The 22,618-nt window shown below is 39.5% G+C and overlaps 1 protein-coding gene across 2 annotated transcripts in view; it reads left to right on the forward strand.

Moving 5' to 3' along the window:
- LRRC20 (leucine rich repeat containing 20) overlaps positions 1-22,618 on the forward strand; it is a 1,971,882-nt gene that overhangs the window by 1,793,867 nt on the left and 155,397 nt on the right. The gene's annotated exons all lie outside the window — the stretch shown is intronic.

Genomic DNA, 22,618 nt, shown 5'->3' on the forward strand with positions numbered 1-22,618 from the left:
AAGAGAAATCTCGACAAGTAGATGGGTAACAGAAAGTTCACCCCAGGGATCACTCCAGTTGCCCTACTGGATAGAGGTACTGTGAACTAACATCAGGTGGAACGATGCTAGGGCTATTTTTTTGGGGCTAGGCTTGTAAGGGCTCCAGGGCCATTAGCCTAGTACATACCTATGAGACTATAAAACACTTCTTCTTTGTGGACTTCCTCTACTTTTTTATGACATTCTTCTTTACCAATCTTCCTGTCTAGATTTGGATTTAAAGTTTAGTTGAACAAGAGTAGCCGGTGACTTCAAAGCAAGAGGGTCTGCAGAAAGCAACTGAATGGGCGGGATTACTTTGAATGGGGGCACGACTATAGTAAGGTAGGTCAGTGGTCATCACCTTGGATCAAACAATAGATGGAATCAGTCACTTTTATCCACAGATTTCCGTAGTATCACATTCTAGCCACTTTATTGACTAGATATATCCCTTGTGGGTCTCATGGCAATCAACAAGGCAAGCCTTACTTGAAAGGGAGCAATAGATGAAGGACGTCTTGGGGTCCCCTGTTTTACACTTGTTACTCCCTACATCACCTAGTACCCCTTTCTCTCTTTTCTTCTAATACTGGACACACACCATCAAGGCAGATGACTTATTTCTTATTTTTTTCATACTTTCACTTACCTTTTGACATGTTCCTCGATCCCTTTAACACACCCTAATTTGCATTGTAAAAGGTTTGTAGGAATAACTGACTTAAGCCAGGGGTCTAGGGGAAACTAATCCCCCAGGCATCATATGATTCTAGATGTTCTGAGGTACAGCTTAATTTTTTTTAACTTTTTGATCAGATGATGGCCTGAATAAAAATCATGAGCAATAAAAGCATTTCAGTCATATTTTTTTAAAGGATAACTTCATTTTGTACAAAACTTAATGCTGAAAGTTATCTAGGAATAGTGCCTGCCTGTGTACCCTACAAATTAAAAAAAGAAGGCATCACAACTAAAAACTCAGAGAACCAACCATTGTGAGATGGCAGTGCTAATCATTACAGTGCCAGTGATGAGTTGACATTATACATATCCTCCCATGACACAGTGCCACTGATCAGAATATATTACATGCATCTTCCCAAGATGCACTGATCAGTCGATATTATACACATCTTCCCAAGATACAGTGCCAGTGATGAGTTGACATTACACATATCCTACCAAGATACAGTGCCACTGATCAGATGATACTACATGCATCTTCCCAAGATACACTGATCAGTCGATATTATACACATCCTCCCAAGATACAGTGCCACTGATCAGACGATATTACATGCATCTTCCCAAAATACACTGAGCAGTTGATTTTATACACATCTTCCGAAGATACAGTGCCAGTGATGAGTTGACATTGCACATATCCTCCCAAGATACAGTGCCACTGATCAGACATTACATGCATCTTCCCAAGATACACTGATCAGTTGATATTATACACATCCTCCCAAGATACAGCGCCACTAATCAGACAATATTACATGCATCTTCCCAAGGTACACTGATCAGTCGATATTATACACATCTTCCCAAGATACAGTGGTAGTGATGAGTTGACATTACACATATCCTCGCAAGATACAATGCCACTGATCAGACTTACGTGCATCTTCCCAAGACTGCCGCAGATGGTAACTTATTGTACATAATGCTGCTGACTGTGATGGAAAGTGAAAGAAACTGCGCATATCTTTCTACTTTTATATACTGTGCAGTCCTCCCTCATGTTGTCTTTTCCATTTGACTCAGTTGGGTTATCAGATCGAATCTGACCTCGGTTTGATTAGGTTCTGACTCCCCTCTACCTACCTAATCTCCCTCATCTTCTGATTACCTCAGATCTCATATGCTTCTTGTTGAATCAAGATGCAGTTCAAGGGCTCTATATCCTGTGGTTGGATAAGTGTTTTTATCTGCATCTGTTTTAAAAAAAATTCTTCTAGACAGTTAACTGTTCTTATAGTTCTTTCCCTTTGGTTATTGTCCTTTAATTAATGCCATGTCTTAATCTTCATCCCTTTCTAAGGGAATTGTTTTTTTTACACCTTAATCTACAAAAAAAAGTGTGCTTAACATGCACAGGCATTAAACATGCACATGCATTAAACTTTGCTTTACTAGTTTTAATAGTTCTTATTGCATTACAGCATAGTTGTTAATGGTTTTGTTGTTGTTGCTGTTGGACTCTTTCTTTCTAGCAGAGTATATTATTTCTGTCTGGTGATTGTTGTGGAGATTTTTTACTATGAATGAAAAGGTCTCTGGTTTTAAAACAATGTACGGCTTGCGGGCACACAATGCACGGCTTGCGCGCACACAATGTACGGCTTGAGCGCACACAGTATACGGCTTGCGGGCACACAATGTAAGGCTTGCAGGCACACAATGTACGGCTTGCAGGCACACAATATATGGCTTGTGGGCACAAACTCCACCAGAAGATTCTCATTTTTTTTTGTGTCTGTTGCTTGAGTGTAGCTGAACTAGAAGTTGACTGTGAAGCCTGTGCCTCTTTCAGGCCAGTGCATTTGCTGGTCATTGAAATAAGTTGGTTCTTAAGGTCCTCCATCCTCTCCAAGCAGGAGAGTTGGGACCTTCTATTTCTGAAACCTCCTTTCCCTCCTGTAAGAAATCTGAAAAAGTGAATCTTAGGAGAAGGAAGGGGATTGAAATGCTTTGAGAAAAGTCCAGTAAGAAGTCTCTGGGTCCATCAGGCCTGTCTTGCCTGACAACGAAGACTCAGAGACTTAAGGAGCCAAGGTTTATTGGATCTGTTCCATGTCTCCACCCCACTGCCTCAGTCCAAATCCAGCAAGTCCTAGGCTTCATTCACCCTTTTTGCAAGACAAACAATATTCACCTTGACCACAACTGGTAGATTTGTCATTCAGGTCCTTTTGATCTTTGAGGAGTCTATTGGAAGCTGATATCACCAAGATGATGCAAAAATTCCTTCAGACCCGGATCCAGCTGACGGTCGTCCTGGCTCCTATCCTTCTGGTGGCTCCTGGCATGGTCCCTACTACCCTGACCCTTAGTTTCTCCTGTGCCAGTTTGAATTTTGGATTTGATGCTCACAGTTCTGAGTCACCCCTATGGGGAGCCTGCTTCAGAGCTAACAACAATTTCAACTTTGACTCCAACTGTTTCTGTCATCCTCTGAACTCTGGTCTTGTTGGATCGGGATGGGTCTCACTGCCAAAGTTTGGATCCGAGGCATGGGGGTGAAAGTCAACTCTGAAATTTTCAGAGCCATCCTTGGCCCTGGTGCTTCAGCTCTGGAGAGTTCAGTACAGCTGTCTGTTTCAGAGCTGAGTCAAATTGGAGCTGAATATGTTCCTTCTTTGACTTCCTTGAGTCAGAGAGGTAAAGCTTCGAGCCCGGTCTCAGCTTTGGGTTTAAAGGCTTGTAAGAGGATCCACATCATATCTAGAGAGGAGGTGTCATGGTTTCCCTCAGTTCCATCTCGACCCCCTTTGGAAACTGTGAGTATATTCACTCATCTTGTCCAACAGGGGCGGTCAGTCTTGTTAAGCTTTGAGGGTTCTCACTTGGCAAGCTCCCCCCTGCAATTCTGACCTTTCTCCAGAAAACCTTGGAGGGGAGGACCATAGGAGATGGGCCTGTAAAAAAATGCATTTCCACTCATCACCAGAAGTCATCTATTTTCCTCTCCAGAGTCTGTCATGGAATATACTGATTTCAATGGAGAAGAGGGATCCACACAATCCCCTCTAAAAGAAATCATCTTTGGAGATATTCTGGAATTGATGAGGTGGGGCCGGGTTTGGTCCACTGAAGCGTCATTATTCCTATAGATATTTAGAGTTGGCTCATCTGCCTCTTGGGTAGTCCCACCCACTGATGAGTTAATAGACTTTGTCAACAATCTTGTGTAAACTGGACATTTTGGTTGCCCCTAAAAACAAGTTCTATTGCAGCAAGGGTCCCCAGTAGAAGCCATGACTGTTGATTCCCCTAAATTGAGGTCCTGAGGCATTGGACAGATTTAGGAAATGGACAAATGCTTCTGCGACATTTGCCCTTAGAGCACTGCACTACTTGGTCCACATGACTTGTTTCATTGTGATTTGACCAAAGAACTGTCACAATGTCTCTTGGGTAATCTCTCTGTGGACATCCAGAAATCAGTGGAGTCACAGCTATCTGCCATACAATGTCCAACATGTCCATGCTGTGCTCTCTAATGCATCTGATGACATGGCAAGGGCAGCAGACACTGGCATTGCTGTTTGTTGGCACTCCTGGAGCGCCTATGTGATTTCGCTGAAAGCTTCAGGACATCCATTATCAATGCTCCCTTCGATAGTTTAATTTGTGCATTCCTCCAATTCCAGTATGTGGGCCATAAACATCACACCAATGTCTCTACAATGTCTCATTCAGTGGGAAGGTGGACCAGTAGTTCTCAATCTGTCAGCTAGTTGAAGTTTGGCATTTGTCAGTACAACTATTGTTAGCATAAGCAGCCAGTTCACTTAATGGGGAGACCTACAGCTAAACTCATAAGAAACTGCTGCACTATATTCACTGCTGCTGTTGCTGTTAGCATTGTGCCTTATGCAGAGATGACATTTTTGGTATGTTTTCTGCCTTTATACTCAGGACACAGCTGACTGCACAGCTCCATGCCTGCCAACTATGAATCATGGCCTGCTTTCCTGTATCCTCATTTGCATGTCATTATGTACTCATTTACCAATACTTCATTTACATGTCATTCTATGGTAATTTGCATGCCCCAATTTCCATGGCTTTTACGCATTTGCCCTATAGTGCTACATGGATGTATAAACATCTGTCTAGCTGTGTGTTTCTGGCCCAAGAGCAAGTTGTCTGATTTTTATTTGACTAAAAGCATCTCCTAAATTCTTCCTTTGTTACACCCTCCAGTTCTGATATGTGTTGCAAATTTTTGAAAAATCATCTATGGTCAGATGTCTTTGTTTTTGTTCTTTCTCTTTTATGTCTAGTAATAAAATAGAATAACTATACCGTCTCTTGTGTTTGCTAAATATTTTTTCCTTTAATAGAATTTGAAATATCCCTTAGGTCTGAAGCAATGAGACCCAAATTCCTTCATATTCTTTATTTAACTGCCCAAATGATTTCTCACTAGTGCACCCCCCCCTTCACAGCTTGAACTGTATATGCCATTCTAAGTCAAGCGATTCCTCTTTTTATTCACAGAACGTATGCCCAAGAGCCCCATCATCTGTAGTCCAGTTGGCATTGGTCTTAACATTTATCCTAACCCCATCTGAAAAATTTAGAACAATTAAAAATAATTGTATGCTTTAAAATATTAGAATTCAACCATATAAAGTTAAAATTAGAATAATGTCATATAAATGTGTAAAAAGTTCCATTCAGGATTAAACCAAGCGGACAGTCTCTCCTGCTCAAAACATACACGAATTCAGACCAAAAGCAAAATTCACGACAAGTACTAGATGCAAAACTTGTCATATAAAAGTCTATTCAGACCATATATATGAATTCCAAGACCAAAACAGTATCAAATAAAATGTTAAATTTATTAAACGAGGTTAGCGCTTTCGCTAAATAGCTTTTTCAAACCATATAGTCTGAATAGACTTTTATATGACAAGTTTTGCATCTAGTACTTGTCGTGAATTTTGCTTTTGGTCTGAATAGACAACTTTGGTTCATGTATATTTTGAGCAGGAGAGACTGTCCGCTTGGTTTAATCCTGAACGGAACTTTTTACACATTTATATGACATTTTTCTTTTATATTTTCGTCAGGATTATTTATTTGTTGGAGGTGGTATTTATTATTTTTTCACTTAAAATTAGAATACCTGACCTTTTATATCTGCAAAATATAATAACATCTACCATAAATACAATAAAAATCATAAAAACATCAAGAAGACCGAATGCTGTAATTAAATCAAAAGGTGCTTCAACAAAGTATTAGTTTAAGGGTGTGCACACTTATACAACCAGCTTATTGTTCATTTTTTATTTTTTATATTTTTCCCCTAACAGACTTGTTTGTTTTTTAATTGAACTGTACAGGTTATAGGTCACAGTAAAGGTGGGAAAGGTTTTGAAATGATTTAATGTGGTCTCATTTTTTTGTATCACAAAAACCTGGCATTTTAACAAGGGTGTGTACACTTTTTATATCTACTGTATATATGCAGAGGTTCTCACTAGAAGCCTACCTATAGATCAGAGACCTCTCAAGCATAAACATAAACACACTTCACTTAATACATTCCGAGCAAATCACAGTATACAAACAAACGCATGCACCAGTGTCTCACCAAACATTCCCCTAAGGCAAAACACCAAATGAAATGTTTTAGTCATAGGTGACTCCATTGTGAGACACACAGATGTGCCACTCACTATGTTGGATAAGGAAAAGGTCACAGTCGGCTGTCTGTCAAGTGCCAGGATCCAGCACATCACACATGCACTCAAGTCTCTCAACAACAGGCAGTGTTATGACTCCGCCATAACCCATGTTGGTGTGAATGACTTCAGATGTGCCTCACTGAACTATATGAAGAGAGACATGACTGAGTTTTCTGATTATGTGTTCCAGGCTATTATGTCCCTAGCCTTAAGCAGCATTCTACCTTCACCTAGGATGATGCCTCAATACAGACAAAAAGATGATCGACGTTAACAGTTGGTTTAGTTTCAGGTGTCATTCTAAGCAGATCCAGTACCTGTCAGCCTGGGATGATATGGTTGATAGACCAAGATGTTTTGCCAGAGATAGTCTCTGGGCTTTTGCCCATTGGCTAAGGCTCTTGCCACCCCCATAGTGCCTTTTTTAGGCAATGTCACAAAAACAAATTTCCTGACGTCAAAAAATATCCTCAAAAAAACAACTTTAAGGTTATGCTGCTAAATGGTAGGGGTCTAAATCTGAAACTGCACTCACTGGAGGCACTCTTCACTTTGGAAGATGCAGACATCTGTGCAGTCACAGAGACCTGGTTCAAGGCTGCAGAGAGCACCCCAATGATACTGGGAATATAATGCCTTCCACACGTTCAGACCACAAAATGAACATTTGAAAACTAAAGGAGGAGTTAACAGTATTCATCAAAGATTGGTTAAACAGAATGAGTACCTGGGGTTACTCCATGTGAAAATAACTATAGGAAAGACCCTTCCCCAAGTTATCACCAGCTATAGATCCCCCTCCATGAACCGTGATACTCACACTTCCTACTTGGATCTACTTGAGTTGCTGAAAATACAACCAAACACCCTGATTATGGTTGGCTTTAACTACCAGTCCATAGACTGGGTAAATTATACATGTACAACCACGCTCACCTAAAGGTTCTTGGACTTCATTAACTCAAATGCCGTGTTACAGATAATTGGCACCCCCACAAGGAGCCAAAACATTCTAGACTTGATACTCACCAATATGCTAGAAAGGTGCACCACCACAAGTGTGCGGCCCTCCCTGGTGAAGTCTGATCATAAATCAGTCTCTTTCAAAGTAACAGTAGCATCAGACCCTCCCCCAAGGAGAAATTAGGGTAAAAAACTTCTCCAAAGTGAACTACAGCCTCTTACGAGAAGGCATTAATAGCTTCAAAGCTCCTGGCCTCACTAATGGCAAGGACACCAATACTGGGATATACACCAATGCATTATATAAACATCCATACAATTGGACTGAATCAGTCATTCTTGGTAGGAAAAAAACAAGCCTGCCTGGTATACATCCACAATAAACAGGTTATATAATAAGACAGAAAAATAGGTGTGGACATCTTGGGTTTTCGATCCTGAGTGATGCCTGCCCGGAGGGAAGGAATAACCAATTTTACAAAGCCTTTCACTCTTGATCCTAAACGGTGAACAGATTTCCACATGTAGTCGGTGGTGGAGCTAGCTCTAAAAAGAGCTGTTTTAGCCCTGTGGGCAGCTGGAGCTCTATATAGAGCTGTTACAGATCTCTATGAGCTCTGAGAAGAGCTATTTTGTGTTTTGAATGCCTTTTCAGGCAGATGCGGTAGTTCTAAAAAGAACTGTTTTGTTTGGTTCACCGAAGCTGTGTCTGTGCCTACGGCTGGTCTTATCGGAGCTGATACAGATTTCTGTGAGCTCTGAGAAGGGCTAATTGGTGTTTTGAATGCCCGTTCGGGTGTTGGTGGTAGCTCTAATAAGAACGTTTTTGTTTTATTCTTCAATGTGTCTCTGGTTGCTCTTACCAGAGCTTTTACAGATCTCTGTGAGCTCTGAGAAGAGCTGTTTGGTGTATGGACACAATGGGCTCTGGGAAGAGTTGCTGTTGTGTCCTTTGGTGTTCCGCCATGGTGTCAATCTCCATTGTCCTTCTTCTTGAGCAGATCTTCGGTTCTTTTGCTATGTGTGAGTCCTAAAAAGGACTATTTGTGTGCTCCCCAAGCGCTGGTCAGAATGACCTGAGAGCTGTTGCTGTGCTGCTTTTATGCTACTGTGGAGGGGGCGTGGTTGAGAGATGTCCAATGAGAAGTGACTAATTGGTGGTGTGGCCCTAGTAGGCCTACAAGGTGAAGACGGACCTGGTTGGAAGCATCTCATTCCTCTTATTTAGTTCCTTTGTATTATCCAGGTTATATATTAAGAGGAAGAAATTGCTGTTTTAGAGCTAGAAGGAACAATCTCATAATTGGAAGCACACCCTTCTCAGCTTGAACAAGCAAATAAGAAATCTTGTAAAGTCCTCTAAAGCTAACTACAAATCTAAATTAGTATCCCTAGCTAAGGATAACCATAAAGCATTCTTTAGCTACATCCAAAACCTTAAAGGAAAAGCCCAGATTTGCACTGAACTGGTAGTGAATGGTACCACATTTACTGAACCAGTGGAAATAGCTAACCAGCTAGTGGACAAGTTCAGTGAAAACTTCTCCTGTCCCTGCTATATACCCCAAAACATTCCTACCACCTATTCTCTACCTAATATCTCTAAAGAGCAGATCTTAACTACTGTCTCCAAGGCCAAAAAACAGCCTCTATGGAACAGGATAAATCCCAGTCTGTATTCTCCATGGTTTAAAATAGGAGTTAGCAACACCATTGGGTACTCTTTTTAACCACAGCCTAAGCACTGGCTTTGTCCCTGATGAAAGAAAAACAGCTACCGTCATCTCCTGGGAACTATAGACCCATTAGCCTGACCAGCCTTATCTTTAAGGCTGTGGAGAGAATCATCATGGACCTTATCAACAAGGATATGAGACCTTCAGACACTTGACCTGACCCAGTTTGGTTTTGTTAAAGGGAAATCCTGCCTACTAGACCTGGTGGACTTCTTCGTGACTGTCACCAAAGCCCTGGACAAAGGTAAATCTGTGCATATGGCCTACCTAGACTTGGCCAAGGCTTTTGACACAGTCCCCCACTCAGGCATAATTGAAAATCTCACCCAGCTGGGTGTCAACCCATATACTGTCAGGTGGGTTGCAAACTGGCTCACTGACAGAACACATACAGTCAAAATAGGGAACTCCACCTCCATCAGCAACCTGTTGCTAGTGGTGTTCCACAGGAATCAGTGCTGGGGTCCCTATTGTTTGGAATGTATTTCTCAGAAGTACAGATAAAAGCAAAAAATCTATGGCTGACCAAGTTTGCTGATGACTGCAAACTGGGAGTAGTCTTTGAGTCCGCAGATGTCATCAACATTCTACAAGAAGGACTTACACAGACCAGTGATTGGTGCCAAAGTCATGGTCTTAAACTCAGTGCAAAAAAATACATTATTGTCCCCTTTGGCAAATGCAGTGTCCCTGCAGATTACCATATTAATAACACCCTTAGCACTAAATTAGTGGTGAAAGAGTTGGGCACACAGGTTGATAGCAACCTTACTTTTGATCACCATGTCTCTAGGGTCTATATTAGAACACCGAACATTCAAAATGTTGAGTGTTCTAATATCGAACCCTAGCAATCGAAAATACAAAACATCGAACATTCGGAACAGTGAATTTTTTTCTAGGGAAAAAAATTGCTGTTCCAAAACAGCAATCCACACATATACACCTAAACTCTTAGACCTAACCCTACATTAAACTATACATACACCACTAACTATCCACTTACCTTAACCCAAACTCTAACCCTAAGGTCCGTCACTATCGCACAGTCACCTCACCCGTGCCCTAGCCCTAACCCTAACTCACCTAACCTGCTCTAACCCACACGTCCACACAATCGCACACTTACCTGACCTGCGCCCTAACCCTAACTCACCTAAGCTGCCCTGACCCACACATCCACACAGTCGCACACTTACCTGAACCTGACCCGTAACTTTCCACCAGAGCGCTGAAAATAATGAAGCAACAGAAATGGACAACCAAATTCTTTCCCTAGGAAAGAATTTGGTGTCCTGTTTCTTTGATATTTTCAGCGTTCGCTGAAAACAGGTCGATATTAGAACACTCGACATTTCAAATGTTTGGTGTTCTAATATAGACCCTGTCTCCACAGTGCTAAGGAAGGCCTTCTGTGTTGCTCACCTCATATCAAAGGTTTCCAGAACAAAAGAGGTTATAACCCCCCCATGTACTCCTCCTCATCAGGCCAATAATAGAGTACAATGCTGCCTTTGATATATACCTAAACAGGCACCTGCAACAACTGGAGAGACCTCAAAGGCTCCTCAAAAGGAAAATTTAGGGTCTTCAGCACATGTCTTACGTGGACAGACTGAAATCACTGACACTATACTCTGTATCATATATACTATACTACTACTATATATATATATATACTACTCAGAGGCGACCTGTGTCTTGCATACAGAGCAGCCTCTGATACTGCCTTAGTGGAAATGCTACACATTCGTAAGTCAAATGGTACATGATTCACTCGCTCTAGGGACCTTAACGTAGCATGTGACATCAACAGGATTTGATGGCGAGACAGATATGTCTGATAGAGGTTGCCTGTCCTCTGGAATAAACTTCCAATAGAGGTTAAACAGAGCCCCTGATTAACCCTTTGTAAGGGTAACTTGGACGATTGGATGGGAAACCGCAAATATAGAAGAATATAAAGAGATGCAATGGATTCTTAGACTGGGAGCTGACAAAGCCCCAGGATTAAATGATGTCCCTTTAAAACCAGCTCTAGCAAAAGGAGGGTAAACTATTGATTTTCATTGGCTGTGTTGTACTATATTAGATACTATGTTTTATCATCTGGTGAAGGGATTTACCTGAAAGCGCTTATGATACTGCTTTTATTGTTTTAATAAAGTGAAGTTACTTCATACACAACGTGGTAGTACTGCCTTACTTTTGGATTTACTATTTGGATTTTTTGGCAGTACTTTCAGTGGAAGGAGTTGTTTACTTTTTGTTCATAACATAAACCATATCTGTAGACTCTTAAGGGAACAAGGGTCGAACTTCACTAGACTTGTAAGGTCCCTAGGGCTATTAGCCTAGTAACCTCCTCTGAACCTATGAACATAGTTGCCAAACCAGTGATGAACTTCCTATTCCCCATCCAACTGCCCAAATTACAGTTGAATTGGGCTAGGGAGGAACTCTGCTTCATGTGGATGGGGAGCCTGTTCCAAAGAAGGGGTAATCTCTTGGATAAACGACATAAACAAATGGTACCATTTTCTGAATTGTTTTTGTTTAGGTTCACAAGTTTAGAGGTGAATACTATGTTAACTGCCCTGAAGGGTGATTTTAAGCCTAGCCAATAACATGAGGTCAGATTTAAACCCTGTACCTTGTGTTTATGAGGTAAAAATCATAACCATTATACCAAACCCACACACCTAAAAATATATACTATTATATTTGTAAAAGTGCAGTAACAATTGTTTACACATTCAGTATTATAAGCAGCAAGTAATACAGCAAAAGAAAGTTTTCCCAAAAATAAATACATAAAAATAAGAACTTGCTTTCATGTTAACAAATGCGAACTTGCTAAATAATATAAGGAAATGCATGCCTTCATGTTAACAAATGCTAACTTGCTAAATAATATAAGGAAATGCATGCCTTCATGTTAACAAATGCTAACTTGCTAAATAATTTAAGGAAATGCATGCCTTCCTCTTTAAGTAAAGACCTGTGTTTTCAAGACAGCACAGTGGCTCAGCAGATAGTGTTTTTGCCTCACACCAAGAAGTTCCCTGGTATGATCCTCAGCTGGAGTACCTTCTGTGTGGAGTCTTAATGTCCTCCCTGTGTTCGTTTTCTCCCACATTCCAAAGACATGCAGTAGGTGGACTGGACACTCTAAATTGCCCATAGGTGTGTGTGTGTGTGTGTGTGTGTGTGTGTGTGTGTGTGTGTGTGTGTGTGTGTGTGTGTGTGTGTGTGTGTGTGTTCGAGTAGTGTGGAAGAATTACCATGGCATGGCTAGCCACCTGGTGGTGTCAACATTGGCTCGAGATGATTGTCACTGTTGAAGTGATACCGTACCCCATGTGCAAAAATAGGAAAAGGGGTTGTGGATGGATGGATTCTGTGTTCATTACACTGTAAAATAAAACATAAGTCAATAGTGTTTAATAGTAAAAATTAAAACTGTGTAAGGGTCTGATGGTTTTTAGCTAATAAGGTGCTTAAAACATTAAAAGTATTAAAATAAAGTGATTCGAAGAAATGTAATTTAATTTATAATCTTCCCCAGGGCTACTGCAAGGCATGTGATATAAAAGTCACTTGACATTGGTTTTACTTTCAATTTTTATATAGCTGGAACCAACACGAGCTCCCAGATCAAGATTTGATTGAAATGAACTTTTAATCTTCTCAGAAAATGCTTTCAGCTGCTGATTAACTGTTGTAGAATTTCAGTAATCATTTTTAAAGAAACTGGTACCACTAATAAGTAAATGTGTTGTTAAATGTTAGCACACCATCAAGGAGCTTTATAAGACACTTTAAAAATCCCTTAAAATTAAAGTATGATTTTCATCAGAAACATTCATACGTTTTGGCTAATAATTAGATAATTAATCCTTTCTATGAGAATTTAAAACAAATTAAATTGGATGGATAGAACCAAGATTACATTCCTTATTAAATTATGAAATGCACACAGACACACACATGCACACATGGTTTTGTTCTGTATGATCAAACATACTAATGTCAAAGTGAAAACATCAACAAAATAAGTTCAAACATACAAAATATCGAACACAACAAATAGACTACATAATATCGGGAAAGGAAAACTGTTTCCTCTCTCAAGATTAGCATTACCCCCCCCCCCCAATAAATCTAGCCTCAGATTTGTCTGAATACTGGAAGTGTGGGAAGGTTTTTTATTAAAGTAAGGTGTATTCACACTAGTGCCCCACTGTCCACATTAGTAATGGGTGCTAACCCTAACACTGCCCCTTTCCCCAAGCCTAACCCCTCACCTTTCCTAAATAAAACCCTTCCTGTTAACGCTGTCAGGACACAAGGCACAATTGCACATGCAAACATTTACATACACACACGCTAAAAATATTCCATCTATTCCCTTACCTAAGCCTAATTTTAACCTTAAAATATATACACTCGTACACAAACATGCAGTATCTATTCTTCGCCTAACCTGGACCCTAACCCTAACTCGCAAACATAATGCACAAACACCTTTATCCCTTCCAACCCTAATTACCAGTCTCAACAAAGCATACTATTGATGTTTTCACACCTCAGAGCTATCTGTACCTTGGACATTAAACAACACCCCCTGCGCTTGTCGACAAAATGTGCATTCAACAAAATGCATATAAAATGTGTATGTGTATATATATATATATATATATATATATATATATATATATATATATATATATATATATGGGTCTATATTATATTATTGAAAGTTTAATTCAGCGAATGCTCACATGATCGAAAACGCTGGAAATCTAACTTCTTATTGTGGGGGGCTGTGCCCCCCCACACCTCCCGCTAACTATATATTCCAACTCTGAGATCGCGCTACAGTGAGGAAAGGGAAAATATCCCACTACTCACTGTACCACGACCCCACAAATACCCTTTCAATTTCCAGCATTTTCGCTGAATTAAACTTCTGATAATATAATATTGACCCTATATATATATATATATATATATATATATATATATATATACACACACACACAAACACACATACACACACACACACACGCACATGCACACACACGCACACACAGGAGTAAAGACATAAAAAATTATCTCATCTAGAGTTTTTTCAGAGAAGAATCACTGTATTATTCTCACAAGCAATCACAAATGTAACTTTCAGTTATATATGAAGTGAAAACTTCTTACCTTTGTATAAAAATAACTTATTTTAAGTAAATCCTGAGTATTTGTGTTCCCCTCTCAATTTTATCTTCCGCTATTTCTGTTCCTTCTTTCCTTATAAGTAGTAGCAAGTTATGATAAGCCACCTCCTCTCCCACAGTACTCATCCAAATCCTCTCAATCTTCTGAAAAACAATCACACTGTGAGGTTTTCTTTTGCTGTTGGTGTCTGTAAAGAAATTATTATTTCTTCTACCGTTTTCTAAAGCTGTATTTCTGCGGTGCAATCTCCAGGATTTCTACTGAGGCTGGCAATCTTTTTAACTCGATCCATGATTAGGATTTTTCTCCTTGCAACAAGAAGTCATTTTTAAGTTGTTAGCTCAGCAGAAAGACATTTCTTCCTTCTCTGATTTTTATTTATAATTCTGCTGAGTGGTTGATTGTAAGGAGAGCCTTTTTCTATGTGTTCTGTTTTCTTCCTGTTCCTTCTCTCTAAGTTCAGTTTTTTGCATCTTAGTTTCTTATTTCTGTGAAGTAATTTAGCACTGACAGCAATTTCTTATAAAGTCTTTAGCACCTTGTACTTCAGAAACATCTCTGACCTGACCAAGTAAGACCAGGTAAAAACAACAGGATATACAGCTAAGGCCAAGATTCCACATTTATATGTCAGTCATTTACAGATAGCTGTCTTGATTAAATTATTTTATTTATGGGATTATTTTGTAACACTTTATTTGTAGAATATCAAATCATCCTTTAAATAATACCACTACTATGCCATACTATAGATCTACAGAAGGGTATTGAAACATGTTAAGGGTCTTACATTTTTCCCTGATCTCCTTAGTGTTAACATGAATGTGCTTTGTCTGAAGAGACTAGAAATTTTGTACTGAAAACCCTTTAAAATGAGTATCTTATACATTGGAGACCTCTTGCTAGAAATCATTGAGGAAATGGAGTTAGGAAAGGCATAACCTATTAGCAGGTTTTAAGGATTCCCTCACACTGGATATCATGTCCCCACCTTGTTTTGGACTGGTTCAAGAGATTTCATTATAGCCATTGAGGTTTTATAATACGAAACCCTGAAGAAATGATAATTAAGATAAATAAAAACAAAAGGCCAGAGTAATTAGGAACTGTCTTGCTGTGGTTGTTGACAAAAGAAGATATCTGTTTCTTGAATGTAAAAATGTCCTGTGCTTGTTGCTGGGAAAGAAAAACTGTCTGAGATGAATCTAGAACTGTTCTGAATAAGGTTGCCATTTGCATGTATGGCACTACCAAAATACAGGAAAAAGGGTTTGCTACCTGAAATATGGTAATGACATAGCTCCTCAGTCTTGGCAATTACTCAAATGCCATCTACCTAGGGAACCACAGTTTTTATTTAACATTTCTTTACCGGGAAAGTCAGAGTGGGATAGAGCCCATTTTCAGTGGACGCCCAGGGAGAAATGCTTCAGACGCATGTCTTTGGAATGTAGAAGAAAACAGGAACACCCAGAGTAAATCCACATGAATGCAGGGAGGACATGCAGACTCTGCACAGAGGGAACCTCAGCCAAAAATCGAACCAGAGAACCTCTTGCTGTGAGGTGACAATGATAACTGCTGCACCAGTGCACCGCCCATTTATATTTATAAATTATATGCACTTTGTAAACTCTGTAGCTACACCAAATATCAGAACAACAAACTAGCAAAGAAATTTTGCTGTATGGAAACAGTTATAAGCATTTTACATATCCAAAGTGACTAGAAATTAATTCTACTCCAAACAAAGGTAGATCAACTTTCAGGGTACATTTCTTAGATTTAAGAATTGAGCACTAAAAGCATTAAGAGAAGAAAGCTTAGCCTCTCTGGTTTTAGGGGATGAATGTATTGTTTTCTTATGAAAATGCTGCAGATATGTGTGTGCATACCTGTACGCAGGTGATGTGCTGAGTTTAAGGACTGGAGAGTGGTACAGGCACTCTATTCTTCTTATATTATTTAAGGTAGGTGAATTGGATGGCTATTTTTTCTCCAGTATGCCTCAGTCCCACAGTAGATGATGCCATTATCAAGCATGAATTAGAACCCTCTCTGAGTTTGTAGCACATTGTCCTCAAAGAGATGTTTCACCAATGGTGTACCCCAAAACTCTGTTATAGGACCACTTCTATTTGTCATTTACTTTGCTGATGCTAAAATTGATATTAGTAGCCTTTGGCTGACCTTGTTCATGGATGATTGCAAACTTGGAGCCGTTATCACATCCCATGAAGAGAGTCATGTCCTTCAAGAGGGCATGACCTGAACAGACTCATGGTGTCAGGATCATGGTCTAAAGGTGAATGCCAAAAATAGAACATTGTACAGCTTGAGAAATAGGAATTCTTACCCACCTACTGAATACATCGTACCGCCTTAAAATAAACACATTCATTAGTGAATTAGCATTGGTGAATATTCTTTTTTAAATAAATCTTAGATAGTAGCTATTGGCTGGGATTCATGAAGGCACTGTGACATGCATACCTCCATGTACACCTTTTTATGATTCAGCAGCTGCCATATACAGTGCTGCACAGTTCTTTAACACAAAGACATGCAGCACAGCAAAGGGCTGACCCCCCCAGCCATGCTGAATGCCAATGAGGCATTCTTGGGGAGAAGCATATGTTAATTAACCATGTGCTCCCATCCCCAGAACCATCTCCAGGAAGGCATCAAGTGATTCAAGAAATCGCTTGGGCATGTTATCTCAGCATAGCTGTCATCACCACGTTGTGTTATTGAACAGAGCCAATAGGTCACATTCAGCTGCCAGCAGTGGTAGGGGGAATCAGGGATGGGCGAATCACTAGTCACCAGGGATACATTCAAGCTAAATACCTTAAGGGCACCAGTATCAGTGCATGAATCAGAGGTAGGGGATGTCATTAGATACCAGGGAATAATAGTTAAGTGCCGGGTTCCCTATTGATTTGTCAACAGCTTAGGTTGTCGAATGCATATTCATTGACACCTAAGCATCGAACGCTTAAAGCAGTGAATGGCCACATCATTGAATTCTTTCCTTGGGGACTTGCCCTTTCCCCAATGTACAGCAGTCTCTCCGTTGGTATATTTAGTTGGGGGTGTGTGGGGGGTTGAAGCCCCCCACTACGTTTGGGTGTGTTTATTTATTTTGTTTGCAGATGGCCAAGTGAATTCTTTCCCTAGGAAAGAATTTGATGATTTGGCCGTTCAATGTTTTTAGCTTTCGACGCTTAGGTGTCGATGATTTTAGATTCGACAACCTAAGCTGTCGATGTTATGATATAGATTCAAGTGCCGTAGTGGCTCCAGCATGACTACAAGGATTGGGTGGTGGAGGGAACACATTAGCCACCAGGGCAATAACATAATGGCACTTACAGAATTACAGTGATTGGGGGGGGGAGGGGGACACATTAGCCACATGGTTAATAACATAATGCCACTTACAGAATTACAGTGATTGAGGGTGGTGGGGTGGAACACACTAGCCATCATGGCTTACTAAATACATGACATAGTGGCACTTCAACTGCTATGTCAATCAGGGATGGGAGGAGCCACTGGAAGGGAGACAGGTCACAGACATTTATGGAGACAGTGGTGTGTGTTTGTGTTTGAATGGGTGCCTATGTATGTGTGCTTGTATATGTGAGAGAACAGGGGATACCAGTGCCTCCATGAGCAAAGGTTTACTACTGAGATGTAGAGATCAGCAAATGTGATTCAGAGTCATGCAAATTAGCTGATAATGAATCTTCCCTCATTGTTAATGTATTTCTGAATTGCAGATTAGATTGTCATGGGATTAGGGCCTTTTTAATACGAGCACACATTAGGCCTTTTAATGAATCTCCGTGGTTGTGCACTGATTTGTTCTTTAAGCCAGTTTTGCTTATCCATCTCATATTTGCCCATTAGATAGTCTGTATTTATTTTTAAACCTAATACCTTTTTTGTTTAAGTTCAGGCCATCTGAACATTGGGGTATACATATTATAGAGAATAATTTGAAACACCATGGTTATATCTTAGGGTATATTATACATAGAACATTTTTAAATGTTATTTAATATGTTTGGTATAAGTGGAATCTGCTGGATTATTGCTGCTTTCAATAAATATTTCTTTAACAGACACTTCATGTTATTGTTTAAGATTTATATATGTTATATAGTGATATTTTTTCTTTATTTAACAAAATGGTTTCATGCAATTTTTCCCCAATTATCTGAATAATCAGAATTTAATTGTAAACTACTATTTAAATACAAGCTATATAATTTTGTTTCAAAGTCAAGAAATCCCATTCCACCATCTTTGCATGATATTCCAAATTGTGGGCTTGATGGAGTCCAATTGTTTAATGTGTTCTTTAGAAGAAACTAAAGAGATGTGTATAATGTCAAGTATTTTGGGAAAATAACCATTTCATTTAAAATCATCCTTACCTTCAATGGAATAACCCATTCCATTTATTATTGTTGTAATACTGTTTAAAATATTTTTATAGTTTATTGCTCTTTATTTAGAATTGCATCTAAGTAACACCTAAATATTTAATCTCTTTACAATCCCATTTAGTGCTACTTTCAGTCAACTAATCAACTCTTTGTTATTTAATAAGGTGTTAGTTTTGTTCTGATTGAAGTTTAGCTCTTGCTTATTTTTAAAATACTTTTGTGAATTTTTATGTTTATTAGTGGAAACATCCGCGGTGGTGCAGTGGTAGCGTTGTTGCCTCAAAGCAAAAGGTTCTCCCGTTTGATTCTCGGCTGGAGTGCGGGGAGTGCCTTCTGTGTGGGGTCTGCATGTCCTCCCCACGGTTGGGTGGGCATTCGAAAAACATGCGTAAATGGGAGTGCCTTCGTTGAAGGTTGAACGTTGAGCTGGCACCTTGGTGTTCATGAAAATCTACTGCCAATCATTAGTGGACCGGAGTTCTACTGTGGCGACCCCCTAACTGGGAAAAGTCGAAAGACAAACAACAACAGTGGATAATCACTGTTACATATTGTTAAGTGTATCATCAGCAAATAACTGAAGTTTGGAAGAATACTGAATATCAGCAGCCTTAACAACACTTTTTTTTTATCCAGGTGTGAGATGAGTTTAACGATTAATAGACCTGGAAGAGACCTCTTCCTTATTCAGAGGTTTTGTGAGAACTGTATAGGGTCCCTCTCTCTCTCTCTGTACCATATGATAAATCCTCCTGAAGGTTTAACATTTTTGGAATCCAACTGGTGTGGAAATTAACGATAGTTTCTCCTTCCATTGTCTCAGCCACACCCAATATTCTTATATTATTTATTCTGTTTCGATTTTCTAATTCAGTCACCTTTTCCTGTATCTAGTTAGTTTGTTTTAGCAAAAATTAACCACAATTTTCTTGCTAATCCAGTCTTAATTTAGTTATTTAAAGTTGTTTATATACTGTCTCTATGAGCATTTTTGTTGTTTGATTATTTTTTTATGTCCATGCTGTTTGTTACCGTTATCTTGAAAGTAGTCTACCTTTTATCCTTATTATCTATTTTAAGGATAATTCTTATATGGATTCCAATAGCTTCAGCAACTCCCTTGTAGAAATGCTCTCATGCTCAACAAATGTATGGTCTGTTGAGATATCATCTGACAATAATTTTCTGAATTATTAATTTTAAACTATTATACTTTGATCCTGACACAGAATAGGTTCATAGGTATATAGGTATGTACTAGGCTTACAACCATGAGGGCCTTTTGAAGCCTAGCCATGCAGTCCAAAGCACTTATGTCCCTATGAATCATGGGCATTTTTGATGAGGTCATATGTTAGCTAAGAAGTCTCTACAGGTTATGTGTGTGTGTGTTTTGGGGGATATGTTAGTTTGGGCATGCATGTTTTCCTTCAATTCCACCACTGACTGAATCACATTTGATAGCAAATCCCAGTCAAAAACTTTCTAGTAGTACAGTGCAACTAAACCTGCTGCTTTCAAGCCACATTCTTGGTCATAGCCCCTAATGTGGTCATCTTTGCTTGCCAAAAAAATATATTTTTTTAAACTGACACAGAATTTGCCTACCAGAAAGTCTGCAAATAATTGTGGTTTAGATATTAATTGGTCATTTATATAAATTATAATACATTTACTTTTTTTCTCTTTGTTGTTTCCTGACTTATTTAGGAACACATTTTTGTTGCAGTCAGCTTGAGGCTAAGAGAACAATTTGGAATACAGGGGAGTGGATACAGGAGGAGGAGATAAGATAGCCTACGTATGGTGCCATTCTATAAACAGAGAGGGTATTTTTTTAATTATAATGTACACACAGTTTTACCCCATACCCTGCATACAATTACATCAGTGTGGAAGTTGTCCACAAACAACATACCAGTGCATTCCCCATATTTTCTGTAGCAGGACTTGAACTCTCAGTCTCCAGTGTGGACTGTAGCCATTCCCAGTTCTCCCAGATGACCCCTCAGGGGTCATGACCATTAACTAAACAAGAGACTTCTGGGTCACAGATTGGACTCCATCCATCTGCTCAATGTAGATGTTTTTTTCTACCAATTTTTTTAAATTAGGGTGCTCTCATTCTGAAATTATTTTCTACAAGCCTAGCTTTTAAGTAGTTTTGTACAAATGTGGAGATGTCATCACCTGTGTTTGGCCTACAACAAAAGGGGGGGGGGGTGAACCTTTACAATTATGGTGTGGAATTGTATTTAATTCAGGCTTCTTTTCCACTACAGACACCAAAATTCTCCACCATCCTAAATGTATCAGGCGATCTTTCCTCCCTTTCACTCTGATAATATATTTTACACATCTGTCTTGTCTAATCTTCTTTTGTCATTCTCTAAAGTTAAATCAGGAAAACCAGGCCTGGTTGCTTTGCCTTCTTTTAACCTTGTAACTGTCCCTCCACAGCTGTTTCCTCTATTTGTTCTCTAACCTTCCCCTTCCTTGCCTCAACTTCCTGTCTTGTCATTTCTTTTATTGGCTTTATATAGTGCCTTATCATATTCAAACAGCTTGTGCTTAACCTCTTGCTTTGTATCCATGTGCTATGCTCTCCCTCTGTCTGTCATCATTCATCTACTAAATCATGGAATTCCTCCTCTTTCACATAGCCTCCATGCTAAATACTTTCCTGTACCCCCTGCTGCTTAAGCCTCTCTAGTTCCTCTCTAGTTCTGTTTCCTTCCTTCCTTCCCTTATGATTTATTCCTTTATCTCACTGCTGCCTCTTTAATACTTCTACTTCAAATTACATTTCCTTATTTTCCTCCCCACCTTCTGCTGCAAGTTCCTGATTATCACTTTTCAGCTTCCTACTATCTGCCTAACCACCTTCTTCAGGTATTGATGCCTGTTCTTTCCATCCATTTAATTTAGCCCATGTCCATCTCCTCTTCTTTCTCAAGGCACTCCTATCTGTTCAGTATCAATGTTTTAGGGTTTATCACTCCCTATCCCAAACATGTACATCTTCCTCCTCCCAGCCCCTTTGTGTGTGTGCGTGCATGCGTGTGTGTGTGTGTGTGCGTGTGTGTGTGTGTGTGTGTGTGTGTGTGTGTGTGTGTGTATTTAATGAATTAACAAGGAATGTCATCTTGTTTCTATCCAATGAATATGCCTGCTCTCTGATGAGTAGTTTTTTTTTTTTTGGGGGGAGGGGGGGGGGGCAGTAGCCCCTTTGAAGGATTTTGTACAGTAAGGTAAAAAGTAGAGAAGTGGCTCTGAGTCACTGGAAGCCAGTTTAGAGGTTGAAATAAGGAGCAGTGATGAGATCTGGAGTCAGCTAAAGGGGCAAATCTGCCAATTCTATTTTCAGTTATTTGTAACCTTTGGATATTGTAGGCAGAATGGAAGGATAGTCATGGCACACCATATTCTAGATTAGGTAGAAAAAAGTTCTTGGTTGTGGATTTTCAAGCAGTAGGGGGACAGAAGATGGGAGATTCTGTAGCAGGGTGTTGTCTGTGTTAGAACTTTATTTGGATAAATATTGGACTTACCCAAGTACCTTACTTTTCAGCTTCTTCGGCATTCTTCTGTTACACACTACCCCTCACCTTCTCTGAATCTAGCTTTGAGCTCCTCATTCAGACTTCTCTTTTTCTCAGGCACCCTTCCCACATACTTGATAACATGTTCCATTATTTTCCATTCTTTGTCAAGTTTCAGCTTTTTCCGATTTCCTTCATTTGCTGCAATTACAGCTGTGTTGTGTGTTCTCCAT

This window comes from Protopterus annectens, chromosome 14.part0, assembly GCF_019279795.1.
Source record: "Protopterus annectens isolate FY-2018-M chromosome 14.part0, PAN1.0, whole genome shotgun sequence".
NCBI classification, from domain to species: Eukaryota; Metazoa; Chordata; order Ceratodontiformes; family Protopteridae; genus Protopterus; species Protopterus annectens.